The 16501-nt window shown below is 45.3% G+C and overlaps 1 protein-coding gene across 2 annotated transcripts in view; it reads left to right on the top strand.

Moving 5' to 3' along the window:
- The first annotated feature begins 16341 nt into the window (after positions 1-16341).
- Positions 16342-16501, top strand: part of LOC126986609 (cell adhesion molecule 1-like) — a 127962-nt gene continuing 127802 nt past the window's right edge. Inside the window, exon 1 of one of the 2 annotated variants that reach the window (XM_050842876.1) lies at positions 16342-16501. This exon is cut by the window's right edge and continues 216 nt beyond it. The gene's annotated coding sequence lies outside the window, so the exon portion shown is untranslated. The other variant, XM_050842875.1, reaches the window with a different exon arrangement.

The raw sequence follows: 16501 nt of genomic DNA, 5'->3' as shown, positions 1-16501 counted from the left end.
GATTGCTGGAAAAAAAAGGAAGGTGAAATAATCGTTCATGCCCCCTCCCTCCCTATCCCTACCCCCATCCCTCCCTCCATCACACTTCCCTCCCATAAACCATATATAGATAGACTAAGTTCGTACCGCTCTCTAATACTCTAATAGTGAACGCCAGATAGCTAAAAAATTGAAGTTGAAAATAATAACAAATAAATCATGGTTAAGTACACAAGTTTTGTTTCGTTAACTTATACTCGCAAGGAATAAATGAAGTTCAGATTGCTAAGAAATAGAAAGTTAAATAATAGACAATAAATCACTGAAAAAAAAGAGCTATAATGAAGTAAAATGATAACGAATAAATGATCTAAAAAAACAGCCACTAAGTTCATCGCGTTCACTTACACTCACACGGGAGTAAACTTGATAGAGGCCACACTATTAAAAAAAAAATTAAAGTTCCTTACCTCCTCCCTCCCTCCCATTCTTCCCAATCCATCCCCCTCCCTTCTGACCTCTCCTCATCTGTCTCTCCCTCCCTCATTCCTCCCACTCAGAAATCACATGTAAATAGTCTAAGTTCACTGCGTTCACTAACACTCTCAGGGATTAAAAAACACCAGAGTCATAAGTAAAATTGAAGTAAAATATTAACGAATAAATCATATACATATAAACTTGGATAACGATACTGGTGAGGACTGAGAACGGCAGGTGAGTGGGTAGTAACAATAGGTAGAGGAACTGTGGTGACGTGATGGATGTGGATAAGTGGGAGAGAAAGGGGAAAGGGAGTGGAAGGTGGAAATAATATTGTAGTTACGTGATAGGTAGAGATGGGCAGAGGAGAAGGGCGAAAGGGAGAGGACGGTTGACGGGGTCTGTGGAAGGAAAAAAAGGGTAGGGTCGTGAAACAGTGGAGAGAAAAGTTAAAGAATGAGTTTGTGAAGATAGCTTGTGTGTGAAGATAGAAGGGTAAGATTAAGTATGTGAAGATAGACGTTTGTGAAGATAGATTAAGTTTGTAAAGATAGATGAAGAAGGGTAAGATAAAGTTTGTGAAGATAGAAGGGTAAGATTAAGTTTGTGAAGATAGAAGGGTAAAATTAAGTATGTGAAGATAGACGTTTGTGAAGATAGATTAAGTTTGTGAAGATAGAAGGGTAAGATTAAGTATGTGAAGATAGAAGTATATGAAGCTAGATTAAGTTTGTAAAGATAGATGAAGAAGGGTTAGATTAAGTTTGTAAAGATAGACAGAAAAAGGGTTATATTAAGTTTGTGAAGATAGGTGAAGGGTTATATTAAGTTTGTGAAGATAGGTGAAGGGTAAGATGAAGTTTGTGAAGATAGAAGTTAATGAACACAGAATGGAAGTAAGAATAATTTTGTGGAAGGAAAAAGGGAGGTCGGGCAGTGTAAATGTAGGGTACAAGGGCAAGATTATGTTAGAGGATTATATAAAAGGAAATATGTTGGGGAGGATTAAGGAAATATGAAAGGTATTGTATATAGTTCATAGTTGTGTAATATCTCTCTCTCTCTCTCTCTCTCTCTCTCACACACACACACACACACACACACACCCCACACACACACACACACCACACACGCCGTCCCTCCCCCCCCACCCACCCCCCACACACACAGACGCCAGCCCATCAACACCATGAAGAAAAACGAACCGCAACTCAACTGAAGGAGCGAGGAGAAAGAGATGGATGGAGGGAGGGAAGGAAGAATTGGGTGGAGGAGAGGGAGCCCAGAAGCGAGGAGATTATGATGGAGGGAGGAAGGGAGGGAGAGGACGAGGAAGAGAGGAAAGGAGAGGAAGAGATACGGAGGGAAGGAGGAAGGGCGGAGAGGGCAAGATAAATATTATGAGAAAGTGAAAAAGAGAGGGAGAGGAAAAGACGGAAAGTATCAGGAAGAGGAAGAAAAAGAAGAGTAGAGGTAAATGGATTAGATGAAGATGGAAAGGAAGGAATGAAGGAGAAAGAGAGACAAGAACGAGATGATGATGGCAGGGGGGAAACCGAAGGAGAAGGATAAGAAAGGACTGGAAAGGAAGGATAAAACAAAGGAAAAGAAAACGAGAGAGTGAAGAAGAGGAAAAATTGAGTGTGGAGTGATACGAAAGAGGGAAAATTTGGACGATAAGTTATGAAGGGAGAGAAAGAGAAAAGAGGACAGAAACAGAGACAGAGACAGAGACAGAGCGACCAAGAAAGAGCCCCAGCAGTCTCCCGTGGCCAGATAGGAAGCGCGGGCCCATCAGCAAGACACATTAAGACAAAAAGAAGAAAGTACACCCGAAACACAAATGGATGGCCCGCCTCTTGAACCGCTCCCTCCCCTCGACCGTGCGGGAAGGAGGCGGTGGAAGGAACAATGATGGGGAGGGGAGGGAGAGGAGGGATAAGGAGTAATGGGAGGGAAGAGGTAGATAGGAAGAGAGGAAACACAAGTGGAGAGTGGGAGTGAGAAATCGGAGGAGTAAAGAGATGAGAAGTGGAGGTAAGAGAGAGAGAGAGAGAGAGAGAGAGAGAGAGAGAGAGAGAGAGAGAGAGAGAGAGAGAGAGAGAGAGAGAGAGAGAGAGAGAGAGAGAGAGAGAGAGAGAGAGAGAGAGAGAGAGAGAGAGAGAGAGAGAGAGAGAGAAGAGGAGGAGCATGGAGGGAAGAAGAGGGAGGAAGAGAGAGAGGATGAGAGGAAGGGAAGAGAGGAGAGGAAGGAGGGATAAAGGAGGAAGAAGGGAGGGAAAAGTGTGTAAGAGGGATGGAGGGAGGGAGGAAAAAAGCAGTGGCAGATGGATGGAGGGAGGAAGGAAGGGAGGGACGGAGAGAGATAGGGGCGGAGAGAGAGAGAGAGAGAGAGAGAGAGAGAGAGAGAGAGAGAGAGAGAGAGAGAGAGAGAGAGAGAGAGAGAGAGAGAGAGAGAGAGAGAGAGAGAGAGAGAGAGAGAGAGAGAGAGAGAGAGAGAGAGAGAGAGAGAGAGAGAGAGAGAGAGAGAGAGAGAGAGAGAGAGAGAGAGAGAGAGAGAGAGAGAGAGAGAGAGAGAGAGAGAGAGAGAGAGAGAGAGAGGGGGAAGGAAGAAGAGTGAAAAAATATATGAGGCTGAAAGTGGTGTTCGTGGTGATGATGGTGATGAAGATGAGGAGGCGGAGGAAGAAGAGGAGGAGGAGGAGGAGGAGGAGGAGGAAGAGGAGGAGGAGGAGGAAGAGAGAAGAATGTTGAAGAAAAAATCGAGGAAGGAGAAGAGGAGGAGGAGGAGGAGGAGGAGGAGAGGAATGTCAAGAAAATGATTAGTATAAAGAAGAGGAGGAGGAAGAGAGAAGAATATTGAAGAAAAAAACGAATAAGGAAAAGAGGAGGAGGAGGAGGATAAATGTCAAGAAGATGATTAGTATAGAGAAGAGGAGGAGGAGGAGGAGGAGGAGGAGGAAGAGGAGGAAATATGTTAACAGCAACAAAATAAGGAAGAAAAAGAGGATATGATGGAAGAGTGACGAGGGGGAAGGGAGGGAGGGAAGGGAAGAGAGAAGAGGAGGAGAGAGAGGGAGAGAGGAAGGGAGAGGGAGGGAGAGAGAGGGAGGGAGAGAGAGGGGAGAGAGAGACAATAACAATAAATACCTTTGTGACCACTATCCCAATACACACACACACACACACACACACACACACACACACACACACACACTAATGATGTTTGTAATGTACTGTGAAGCTCCGAATTGTATCTTATTTCACCAAGACAGTAAATTACGAACGAGAGAGAGAGAGAGAGAGAGAGAGAGAGAGAGAGAGAGAGAGAGAGAGAGAGAGAGAGAGAGAGAGAGAGAGAGAGAGAGAGAGAGAGAGAGAGAGAGAGAGAGAGAGAGAGAGAGAGAATGTGTGTGTGTTTATAGTCAAGCGTAGTACACACACACACACACACACACACACACACACACACACACACACTACTGTTACTAAAGTTCTATTGCTCCACCTTTACGCCCTCCCTCCCTCCCTCCCTCCCTCCCTTCTTTCTTTCCTTCCTTCCTTCCTTCCTTCCTTCTTTCCTTCCTTCCTCCCTTTCATCTTCCCTCTATTTTCCTCCTTCCATATCTCTTTCGTCCTTTTCCTCTTTCTTCACTAAATTCGTTCTACTCTTCCTTTCTATTCCTCCTTTATTCCTACGTACCATCTATCCCTATCATGTCTGCTCTTCTTCTTCCTTCCTTCCTTCTATTTTTTTCCTTCTTTATTCTCTGCCTCCTTCACTTCTTCCTTTTCTTTCCCTTTTTTTTCATTCTAAGTTCCCTTCCATTCTCACATTTTTTTCCACTTTCTTCACTAAGTTTTTTTTTATATCCTTCCTTTCTTTTTTTTTCTATTTTTCTTCCGTTCCCTCTTTTATTCAACTTTCCCTTCATTTCCATCTTCGGAGGTTGGAAGCAAAGATGGAAATAAGGAGAGACAAGGGAGGAAATAATGAAAACAGAGGTAGGAAAGTGGATTGAAGGAGGGAAGGGAGAAAACGAAAAGGAGGAGAATGAGGAGGAGGAGGAGGAGGAGGAGGAGGAGGAGGAGGAGGAGGAGGAGGAGGAGGAGGAAGAAGAGAAGTCAATCAGTTTATTTTGTATTTCTACTTGACTCTTTGCCTCAAGCTTGGTTCTCTCTCTCTCTGGCCTTTTCACTTTAAACTTCCTCTTCCTCCTCCTCCTCCTCCTCCTCGTTTTGTCTCCCTCACCCTCAAATTCCTTTCATCCAAGTCCCTAACTCCCGCTCTCTCTCTCTCTCTCTCTCTCTCTCTCCACAACCTTCTTATCTTCATTTATCATCATCGTCTCTCTCAGTATATATTTTCCACTCATCGACTCGCGTCCACATTCTCCTCGCTCCTCTCAGTCACCGAGGAGGAGGAGGAGGAAAGATTGAGGGAAGTGAAAAAGATATTGGGAAGGACAATATAAGGAAAGCTAACGATAGAAGAGAGGAGGAGGAGGAGGGCAAAGAGGAGGAGGAGAAGGAGGAGGAGGAGGAGGAGAAAAAGGAGAAATGAGAGAGAGAGAGAGAGAGAGAGAGAGAGAGAGAGAGAGAGAGAGAGAGAGAGAGAGAGAGAGAGAGAGAGAGAGAGAGAGAGAGAGAGAGAGAGAGAGAGAGAGAGAGAGAGAGAGAGAGAGAGAGAGAGAGAGAGAGAGAGAGAGAGAGAGAGAGAGAGAGAGAGAAGTCAATAAAGAAAGAGTGAACGATGATGTAGCGAAAACAAGAGAAGTAAGAGAGGAAAAGAAGAAGGAATATAAAAGGAAGGAGAAATATGAGGAGGAGGAGGAGGAGGAGGAGAAGGAAGAGGAGGTAACAAGAAAACATTAAACAACTGAAAACATAACTATAACTAACGAAGAAAGAGATGATGGAGGAGAAGGACTAACAGGAGGAGGAGGAGGACGAGGAAGACAGTAACAAGTAAACACACATCAACAGATATCATTCAACCTTACTAACAACAAGACCACCTGCTTTAGTCACACATTTAATGCCAAATGCCTCTCTTGCGACCTGGAAAATGGGTTAGCGGGTATGACAGCTGTGGCGTAATGCTGCGAGGCCGTGAACCGTTCAGATCACGCGGAGTAAGCAGCCAACAAGCCGTGCGGGGCGTACAGGCGTCCATCGCTTCCGCATTGAAAAGAGAAAGGTCGTCACTGTGATCTTTGGGCCGATGCGAGACAAGTTCCTGCCAGCTTCCGCGTTGCATCGAGTCCCTTATACCAACAGATTGATATTAGTAGTCATCGGGTTAGGCGAGATATTGCTAGTCATCAGATTAGTGCAGGATATTACCAGTCATCAGATTAGTGCGCGATATTACCAGTCATCAGATTAGTGCAGGATATTACTAGTCATCAGATTAGTGCAGGATATTACCAGTCATCAGATTAGTGCAGGATATTACCAGTCATCAGATTAGTGCAGGATATTACTAGTCATCAGATTAGTGCAGGATATTACCAGTCATCAGATTAGTGCAGGATATTACCAGTCATCAGATTAGTGCAGGATATTACCAGTCATCAGATTAGTGGACGATATTACCAGTCATCAGATTAGTGCGCGATATTACCAGTCATCAGATTAGTGCGCGATATTACCAGTCATCAGATTAGTGCGCGATATTACCAGTCATCAGATTAGTGCGCGATATTACCAGTCATCAGATTAGTGCACGATATTACCAGTCATCAGATTAGTGCAGGATATTACCAGTCATCAGATTAGTGCAGGATATTACCAGTCATCAGATTAGTGCAGGATATTACCAGGCAGATTGGGGCACGATGTTTATGTCAGTAGATTAGAGCATTTCACTAAATAGTCAATCTTCAAATTAGTGTATTTTTACCTTTTTTTATGGGTCATTCAAACAATAAATCATATCGGGAAAAATACATTACTCTGGAACACTGAGCGGAGGTTTAAATATTCATCTTTCGTCAAACTAAACCTTCATTAACATCCTTCATTATGACTTTAACGCAATAATATTATACGTTCGCTCAATTCTAAGGAGCAGCTTTCATTTCTTGGTATAAGTAACAACTAGAATGGTACACGAATCCCCTAACACGCCTGGATATAAAGTCCAAAACCAGTTCACAGTGTGGTTACTAAACAAAGAGAGGAGCCTGTACCCCTGTAACTTGTCTCCTTTCCGGTGCTTCTTCACCCTGAGAGAGATCGAGTAATCTGAGTTTACCTCCATACCAGTGTGTCCCCAACGACGGAATATTAACTCGGTGGCGCGTTGCTGTGCTCCCTCGAGACTACCATCTTGTAATTGTGGAACCAAAATACCACTCAATATTTTACAAGGAAGAGGAGGAGGAGGAGAAGGAGAAAGGGAAAACACAGAGGAGCAGGCCTGTTAGCTCATAACGAGATTGCACACTGTACTGGTTTTATCTTCACGCCAGACATTTCATTGCCTGCTAAACAAATCCAAACACTCGCTGCACGTTCACACAAGAACGAGCAATTTACTAATGCTGCAAAGATGTAACGCCTGTGCAAGTTTTAAAGAAGTTATCCTTTTCCCATTAACTAATTCTGCCGGAAGCTACTTACACAAGCATGTGACTCAGCTTTAGAAAATAAAACTCTGACTGATGTCCGCGCTGCATCACCTGGCTTGAATAGGTAGACAGTTATTTCTAGTTGTATTAGTTCGGAGCTCAAAACACTTGGAGTGATCGACAATACTGGATTCATTGAGACAGTTAAGTTAAGGTACAATTGGGAACATACGCCACAACTGCGCCTGGCCGCGGTGCTCATCTCTGTCTCATTGGCCCTCGTGCCTGTGGCGGGTAAGAACTCTTAACCCCAGGACACAGGGCCAGGCCAACATCCGGGTTACCAGAGTTTACTTTCCTCAGGTTTCCCCAAGTATCCATCTATCGTCCAAAACTAAAGGGAGGAAAACAGCTGGGTGACCTGCTCGCCGACTTCCCAGGTCGGGATTCGAACCAAGGCCAGCAGATTTGTAGATAGGCATGCTAACCACTTCACCAAGGATGACTTTATCAAAATTAAGCGTAGTAGTCTTTCCAAAGAATAGGAATTGAGTTGGTTGAGGCGTTCCCCATACGGCTGTGTCCCTAACGATGGTATTATTCTCGTAGCGTCGCTGCACTCTCTGGAGTAATGCGGTAACCTTCCTTCAATTAAGGGACAGACCAACACTGCGAGTTCGAGGCGAGTCTTCACCAACGAGTCATACAGAGATAACATGACCCCAAGAGGAGCTGGAGGAGCGGAGGAGAGAAAAAAAGGAAGAAAGTAAATGTAAAAGAAAGGAATGTAAAAAGAATAATGTAGAGAATAGCTATTATTAGCATCATTACCACAATTACTGATATCAATATTATGCTGAAGATGACGCTGACAACGAGGCGGAACATTAATGAGAAGGAGGAGTAGGAGGAGGAGGAGGAGGAGGAGGAGGAGGAGGAGGAGAAGGAAGAGAAGAGGATGAGGCAATGACAAGGTTGAGTGGCATTCAATATTACAACAGTCTCCCAATAATTGAAACAAGATAAACTTAACCAGACTAATCTCTCTCGTATGGTCACTTCCACTCCCTGGACACACTCTTCTCGAAATTGGTTTAATATTTCAAGTGAGAGAGAGAGAGAGAGAGAGAGAGAGAGAGAGAGAGAGAGAGAGAGAGAGAGAGAGAGAGAGAGAGAGAGAGAGAGAGAGAGAGAGAGAGAGAGAGAGAGAGAGAGAGAGAGAGAGAGAGAGAGAGAGAGAGAGAGAGAGAGAGAGAGAATGGAAGGGATGGGGTGGATGAAACGAGAAATTGAGAGAAAGAATTAGAAGGGAATGCATGAAGAGGAAGGAGAATGGAGGGAAAGTCTCTGACGGGAAGAGGAAACCAGGAAACATGAAAGAGCAGGCAACAGAAAAAATGTGGGCTTATTACGAGGCTGCCTGCTTACATGATTTATTTCGTTAGGCACATCAGTGACTTACGGAATTGATTGAGGCACTTGCTTCTAGAAAGTGTGGGACTCTGCAAGTCATTCCTGACCCAACAAAATAACGATTGATGTGATTTTTATAAGGGCAGATCTGTTTATCATTACGAAGCCACGCAGGAAGGTTGTTCCAGTGAAGGATGACTCAGTTTGAGGAAAAAATTACCGCCGCTGTTTGTAGTGTATTCCCTCGCCTGAACTGATCTACCGTTATTTCCAGTTTTGAATTAGTTTGGTCAAAAATCGACGTTACTGAACTTAAAGACCTGTATCGTATCCTACCGTAATCGTTTCATTGCAAAGTAAAAAGGGTTCAGTCGATTCATTTTTCATACGGCTGTACTTTCAACGATGATATATTCCCATCGTGCCGTTGCATTCTCTCAAGTCTTTCCAGTAACTAGGGGCCCAGAACTGCACTACGTATTCCAGGTGAGGCCTCAACAAAGAGTTCTACAACGGTAACATTATTCCCGAGGTGTGATATATGAAATTCGTCGCTATGAACCCCTGCAAAGTATTGACTTTCTTACAAGAAGACTTCCAGTTCCTAGCATTTTTCAAGTTACTGCTCATAGTGATCTCAAGATTAGATTCCTCGTATGGGACCTGCAGAAGAAGCGCTTCCCATGCATGCGGAATGTAAGATTTCTATCGCTGGACCCAAAGACTTTACGCTGGTCAAGGTCGAAGGACATTTGCCAATTTTTCAGACCACCGAGGAGGAGGAGGAATAGATAGTTGAGAAAGAAAATATAAGGAGGAAGAGAAAGAAGAGGAGGAGAAGGAAGAGGAGGAGGCGAAATAAGAGGAAGAGGAGGAAGAAGAGAACTTATGGCTGAGTATATAAAGATAAGGTGGCAGAGAGAGAGAGAGAGAGAGAGAGAGAGAGAGAGAGAGAGAGAGAGAGAGAGAGAGAGAGAGAGAGAGAGAGAGAGAGAGAGAGAGAGAGAGAGAGAGAGAGAGAGAGAGAGAGAGAGAGAGAGAGAGAGAGAGAGAGAGAGAGAGAGAGAGAGAGAGAGAGAGAGAATGGGTGAATGAGTGAGTAAGTGAGTGAGTGAGTGAGAAAGAGGGGAAATTGAACATACACAAGAAAAAATGGAAAAAAAACAGTTAGGGATCCATATGAATAAAAAAAGAGTGGAGGAGGGGGAAGAAGAGGAATAGGAAGGAAAGTAAAAAAAGGAGGGGAAAACGAGAGGAATGTGGAAATTAAGGGCAAACGAAAATGGATGGGAGGGAGGCAAGAAATATGAGAAAATACAAGTTGAGAAAGGAAGAAAGACATGGAGAAATGGAGAAGGACAGGGAGGGAGAAGGAAATAAAGACAGATCGAGAGAGAGAGAGAGAGAGAGAGAGAGAGAGAGAGAGAGAGAGAGAGAGAGAGAGAGAGAGAGAGAGAGAGAGAGAGAGAGAGAGAGAGAGAGTAATAAAAAGTAAATTGCTCATAAAATTATATCCTCGTTTATCTTTTTTTATTATCTTTAAGGCCATTGTTCCGTTTTGTCCCCTTTATCAAAATTCTCCTTGTGATACGTCTTTCTTAATCCCCTTTAATATCTCTCTCTCTCTCTCAATAAAGGCAAAACAATTAGACGGAAAAAAAGGAAGGAAAAAAGGAGGAAAAAAGAAAGAAAAAGAAAAGAAAAAGGAAAAAGAGAAAGAAATAGAGCAACAGGTAAAAAAAAAAGAAAAAGGAAAAAAGGAAAGAAAGGCAAAAAAAAGACAGACAGAAAGAAAGAAAAGTAAGAAAAAGGAACAAGAAAAGAAAGAGAAAGAGAGGAACAGATAGAAAAAAAGAGAAAGAAAGAAAAGAAGAAAGAAAAATAAAAAAAATAAAAAAAGAAATTACGAAAAAGAAGGAAGTAAAAAAGAAACGAAAATGGAGGTAAGAGAGAAGGAGTGAACAGGACAAAGTTAGGAAAGAATGATAAAGCTTGATAGAAGAAAGAGAAGGAGGAGAAGAAGGAAGATGCAAGGAAGTGATAATGAGGAGAGAGGGAAAGTTAGGAAGTAAGGAGAGGAGAGAGAGAGAGAGAGAGAGAGAGAGAGAGAGAGAGAGAGAGAGAGAGAGAGAGAGAGAGAGAGAGAGAGAGAGAGAGAGAGAGAGAGAGAGAATGGAGGAATGAAGCAAAATATCAAAGGAAGTGGAGGAAACGTAGATAAGAGAGGGAGAGAATGGAAGATAATCAAGGAAGAAGAGGAGGGAGAGAAGGAAGGGTGGAATAATGGAAGAATGAAGGAAGTTAGAATTGAAGGAGTAATGGAGAGATAAAAGGAAGGAAGGAAGGAAGGAAGGAAGGAATGATGGAAGGAAGAAGAGAAGAAAAAGGAAAAGAATGGAAAGAATGGAGAAAAAGGAATGTGAGAGAGAGAGAGAGAGAGAGAGAGAGAGAGAGAGAGAGAGAGAGAGAGAGAGAGAGAGAGAGAGAGAGAGAGAGAGAGAGAGAGAGAGAGAGAGAGAGAGAGAGAGTGTGTAGAGCAATCGAAGAGTAAGGAGGGGAGGAAGGGGAGGGAGAGTAAAGCTGAAGGAGGGAAAGAATGGAAGAAGGAGGGAGGGAGGGAGGGAGAGAGAAGAGAAAGAAAAGAGGAATGGTAAAGAGATAAATATTGGGTGGGAAAGAGTTAGAGAGAGAAGAGAGAGAAGGAAGGAAGGAGGGAGAGAGGGGAGAGTTGAAAATAAAGGAGTGGAAGCGTGAATTAGGGAGTGGAGGGAGAGAAAACCCGAAGAAAGGGAGAAACGGAGGAAGGAAAAGAGGGAGGGAGGAAAAGAGGATAAAGGAAAAGGAGGGAAGGAGGAATATAGGAAAGAGAGGAGGAGTAAACAAAGAATTAAAAGAGAAAAGGTTGTAGATAGGGAGGGAAGAAAGGAGACAGATACAAGGAATAAACAAGAAATAGATACTGGAATGGATGGTGAGGGGAAGGAATGTAGGAATGGAGGAACGATGTATGGAAGAAGGGTGAGGAGGGAAGAGGAACGAGAATAAGACGGAAGGAATAATGGATGTAGGAAGGAATATACTGAGGGAAGGAGGGAAGGAGCGAGGGAGGAAGGGAAGGCAGGGAGAGAAAGGGGAATGAGACTTTAGGAACAATGTAGTGAGGGAAGGGATATAGGGAGGGAGGGAGGGAAGGAGCGAGGGAGGAAGGGAAGGCAGGGAGATAAAGGGGAATGAGACTTAACAATGTAGTGAGGGAAGGGAAATAGTGAGGGAGGGAGGGAAGGAGCGAGGGAGGATATGAAGGACAGAGATAGGGTTAAAGGTTAAGACTGAAGGATTAAAAGTAAAAGGAGTATAGGATAAAAGGTGGAAAGGAAAGAGTGAGGGAAGGAGGGAAGGAGAGGAAAGAGAAGGTGAGGGAAAGAGCGATAGAGTGAGAGAGATAGAAGGATAGAGGAGAGACTAAGGGGCGGAGGGAAGGATAGGGTGAGGGAGCGAGAGAGGAGAGGAAGGAGAGAGGGGTAGAGTTGAGGAAGGATGGAAGGAGGGAAGGGCAGAGGGCTGGAGGGGTCCGCGGCTGTCCCAGTAATCAGGGTACACTGCTGGAAGCCCTCGGAGTCAGCAGGTCAGCAGGGAGTCAGACACAAGGACACACGGGTAGCGGAGATCAAAGTGGCCACACGGAGAAGCCTATAGGTGCGGGCGGGGGGGAGGGGGAGGGGGGGAGGGGGAGGGGCTGGGAAGGGAGAAGGGCATGGTAATGGAGGGTAGGGGAGGTGGGTCTGGGAAGGGAGAAGGGGATGGTAAAAGGAAGGGAGGAGGAGGAGGAGGGCTGGGAAGGGAGAAGTAGGGGAAGGTAAAGGAAGGGAGGAGGAGGGGAGGGGAGGGCTGGGAAGGGAGAAGTAGGGAAAGGTAAAGGAAGGGAGGGGAGGGGTGGGGCTCGGAAGGGAGTATAAGGCGAAGGTACAGGAAGGGAGGAGGAGGGGAAGGGAGGGATGGGAAGGAGAAGTAGGGGAAGGTAAAGGAAGGGAGGGGTGGGGGAGGGGTGGGGCTGGGAAGGGAGTAGAAAGGGAAGGTAAAGGAAGGGAGGGGAGGGGAGGGGAGGGCTGGGAAGGGAGAAAGGGAAGGTAAAGGAAGGGAGGGGAGGGGAGGGAAGGGGAAGGGTGTGTGTATGTGTGCGTGTGTGTGTGTGTGTGTGTGTGTGTGTGTGTGTGTGTGTGTTTGGAAGGACGAGTTAGGGAAGGGAGAGGATTTTGGGGGTAGAGGAAAGGAAGGGAAGGGAAGGGAGGGGAGAAGAAGATAGGGGAGGAGAGGGGGAGGGTGTGTGGAGGGGTGGAGGGGATGTGTGTTGGGAGGAAAGGGAAGCTGATGTGGACTGAAGCGGAAGGGAGAGGATGAGAGGAGAAGGGGAGGGAGGTAAAGGATATAGAGACGAGGTAGAGAAGGAGAGGCGTGGAAGGGAAAGGAAGGGAAGGGAAGAAAGGGATGAAAGGATGAAAGAGAAACGGCGTACAGGTGGGATGTAACAGAGACTGGAAGGGGAAAGGGAAGAGAGGAGAGGTATGACGGAGTTTGTGGAGGGGAAGGAAGGGGATGTGTATGGCAGGGTGCGGAAAGAAGGTCGGGAAGAGGGGTTTGTTTAGTGTGTTGTGAAGGTGAAAGGGAAGAGAGGAGAGGTATGACGGAGTTTGTGGAGGGGAAGGAAAGGGATGAGTGTGGCAGGGTGCGGAAAGAAGGTCGGGAAGAGGGGTTTGTTTAGAGTGAAGGGGAAAGGGAAGGGGGAAGGAAGAGGGGAAAGATGTGAGGGGAATGGGAGAGGGAAGAAGAGAGAGAAATGATGAGTATGTGGTAAATAAAAGTTGAGAAAGATATAGAAAAGGTGTGAATTGATATAGAAGAAACTGGGGGGGGGGGGGGGGAGATAGAAGAGGGTTTAGAAAGATATAGAAAGGGTGTGAATTTATATAGAAGAAACTGGGGGGAAAGGAAAAGGATAGAAAGGGTTTAGAGGATAGAGGAAAGACAGGGAAAGGGAAGGCAGAGAAAGCGAAGGAAACGGAAGACATATTAATGAAAGGGGGAAGGAAAGGAGAAGATAAGTAGAGAAGGAAAGAGAAAAGGAGAAGAGAATGGGAAGGAGAAGGATGCAAGAGAAGGAAAAGGAAGGAAGAAGAAGGTCGGTAAGAAGGTAAGGGAGTCGAGAGGAAGGAGAGGAAGGGAAGATTGATAAGGGAAGACACGAGCGGAAGGGAAGGGAAGGGAAGGTAATGGAAGGGAATTGATCGAAACTGTAAGTGGAGGAGAGGAAGGGAAGGAATGCGGAACAGTCATGAGGGGAAGGGAGACAGATGAAGGGAGGGAAGGGAAGGGAAGGGAAGGGAAGGGAATTGATCGAAACTGTAAGTGGAGGAGAGGAAGGGAAGGGAAGGGAAGGGCAGGGAAGGAATGAAAAAGGAAGGGAAGGGAAGGGAAGGGAAGGGAAGGGAAGGGAAGGGAAGGGAATTGATCCAAACTGTAAGTGGAGGAGAGGAAGGGAAGGGAAGGGAAGGGCAGGGAAGGAATGAAAAAGGAAGGGAAGGGAAGGGAAGGAATGAAAAAGGGAAGGGAAGGGAAACGAAAGGAAAAGAGAGAAATGGAAGGGAAGGGAAGGGAAGGGAGGAGGGGGGAAGGGAGGGAGAAGGAGGACAGGAATGACAAGGAAACGTCGATGTTGCAATATTCACGCGGGAACACTCCGTCAGATGAAAGAAGAAAGAAAAAAAACAGAGAAAAAACTTTACATTTACTGAATTTCTTGCATGACAAACTCTCCTCCACCCCCCTTCTCCTCCTCCTCCTCCTCCTCCTCCTCTTCTACCCTCATGACCTTTACCAAGATGAAGGGCAGTGGAGGTGTTGAAGAAGAAGAAAAAGAAGAAGACGAAGAAGAAGAAGAAAAGAAGAAAACGAAGAAGAAAACATGTGTTGAGGGAGTAACAGACAGACTAACAGACAGGTAGACAGACAGACACGAGGAGAAATAGAGAACAGAAAAGATGAATCAACCTCAAAAAATAAAAGAAAAAAGAGAAGTGAGAGAGAAGTATGGAATAAGGAGGAGTGGAGTGCGTGAGAGAGCGTGTGAGGTGAGGTTAAGAGACTGAAAGAATGAGGAATAAAAGAAGAAGGAGGAGGAGGAAGAGGAAGAGGAGGAACAAGAACACCAGAGTAAAAGAGTGGATGGAAGCGAGTATAAAATATCAGTGGAAGAGGATGATGAGAATTTAGCTAGATGGAGAACAGAGGCGTGAGGGAGAAGGAAGAAGGGGAAGGAAAGCGAGATTGAGGGAGACCAGAAAATGAGTAAAGGGCAAGAAGGCAGGATTTAGACGGTGAAGATGAGAAAGTGAAGGCGCGAAGGAGGATAACGAGAAGTGAGAGGAGGAGGAGACTAAGGTGACATAATGAATGGTATAAGCAAAGAAATGGTGATAGGAAGGAAGGAGAGGAGATGGTGTAGACAAGAGGAGGGAGGGAGGGGAGCAAGGAGGAAGTAAGGAATAAAAGGGAGGGAGAGAAAGGAGGAGGGAGATTTTGGAGAAGGGAAGAGGGGAAGGAGGGAGAGAGGAAGGGACTGGAGAAGGGAGAGTTAGAAGGAATGGAGGGAAGGAAGCAAGGGGGAAATAAGGAATAAAAGGGAGGGAGAGAAAGGAGGAGGGAGAGATTGGAGAAGGAAAGGAGGGAGAAGGAAGGGATTGGAAAAGGGAGAGAGGGAAGGAAAGGAGGGAAGAGCTGAGGGATAGAAGAAGGGAAGAGGAAAGGAGGGAGGAAGGGAAGGATAGGAAAAGGGAAGAGGGGAAGGAGGGAGAGAGGAAGGGATTGGAGAAGGGAGAGAGGGAAGGAAAGGAGGGAAGAGCTGAAAGATAGGGGAAGTGAAGAGGGGAAGGAAGGAGAGAAAGTGAGGGGTAGGAAAAGGGAGGAGGAGAAGGAAGGAAGGAGGAAGTGAGAGATAGGAAAGAAGGAAAATGTTCATGAAAAAAAAAGTAAGAAATGATATGGCAAAGGAAAGTGAAAAAGAGGAAAAGAATGTGAAGCAAAAAATAAAAATAACAGAGAAAAAACGAAATTAAAGAAAATGAAGAAATGGCAGAATGAGAGAATAAACGAGAAAGTGAAAAGAAGGAAAAGAAAGAGAATAAAAAAAATCGAAAAACCTAGAAAAAAAATAAAAGAAAGAACATAAATTAAGGAATGGCAGAATGAGAATGAAGGGGGGAGAGAGAGAGAGAGAGAGAGAGAGAGAGAGAGAGAGAGAGAGAGAGAGAGAGAGAGAGAGAGAGAGAGAGAGAGAGAGAGAGAGAGAGAGAGAGAGAGAGAGAGAGAGAGAGAGAGAGAGAAAGCGTGTATGAAGCAGTGCACGAAAAGGGTGGAGCATAAGGAGAAAAGTTAAGGAAGGGTTAAACGGAGTGAATGATGGAAAGAAAGAGAAGAAGGAGAAAGAGGAAAGGAGGGCGAGGATACCATGTGAGAGAGGACGAGGAAAAGGAGGACGAGGAGGAGGAGGAGGGATGGAGATGACAGAGCAGGAGGAGAGCAAAGGAAAAGATGGAAAGAAGAAAAAAATGAAAGAAAAAGAGAGGAGGAATAGGATGAGGAGTAGGGAGAGTGATATCGGCGAAGGTCAGGGAGAGTGAGTTAAGGAGGGAGGGAAGGAGGAAAGGGTGGGAGGCATTAGATAGGGAAGGGAGAAAGTGAAAGCAACGTGAAGGGAGAATATGGATGGAGGAAAGGAAAAGGAGGAGGAAGGGCAAAGGAAAGAGGAAAGACTGGAGGGAAAAGAGCAAGAGAAAGGACGTAGGGAGGGAGGGAGGGAGGAAAAGAAAGCGCAAGAGAGGGAATGGAGAAGAGGAGTTTAAGGGAGGAAACGAGAAAGAAGAAAAAGAATAACAGGAAATACGTCAGGAGGAAAGGAGAGAGGAAAAGAAAGCAGGAGAGAGGGAGAGAAGTAGAGGAGGAGGGTGGAACGCGTGCGCGGGTGGGCGGGGAAAGGGGCGGGAGAGAGGACTACCCAG

The sequence above is a fragment of the Eriocheir sinensis genome, chromosome 62, assembly GCF_024679095.1.
Source record: "Eriocheir sinensis breed Jianghai 21 chromosome 62, ASM2467909v1, whole genome shotgun sequence".
Taxonomy (NCBI): Eukaryota; Metazoa; Arthropoda; class Malacostraca; order Decapoda; family Varunidae; genus Eriocheir; species Eriocheir sinensis.
The sequence above is the reverse complement of the archived record's forward strand: the minus strand, read 5'-3'. Positions and strand labels throughout refer to the sequence as shown.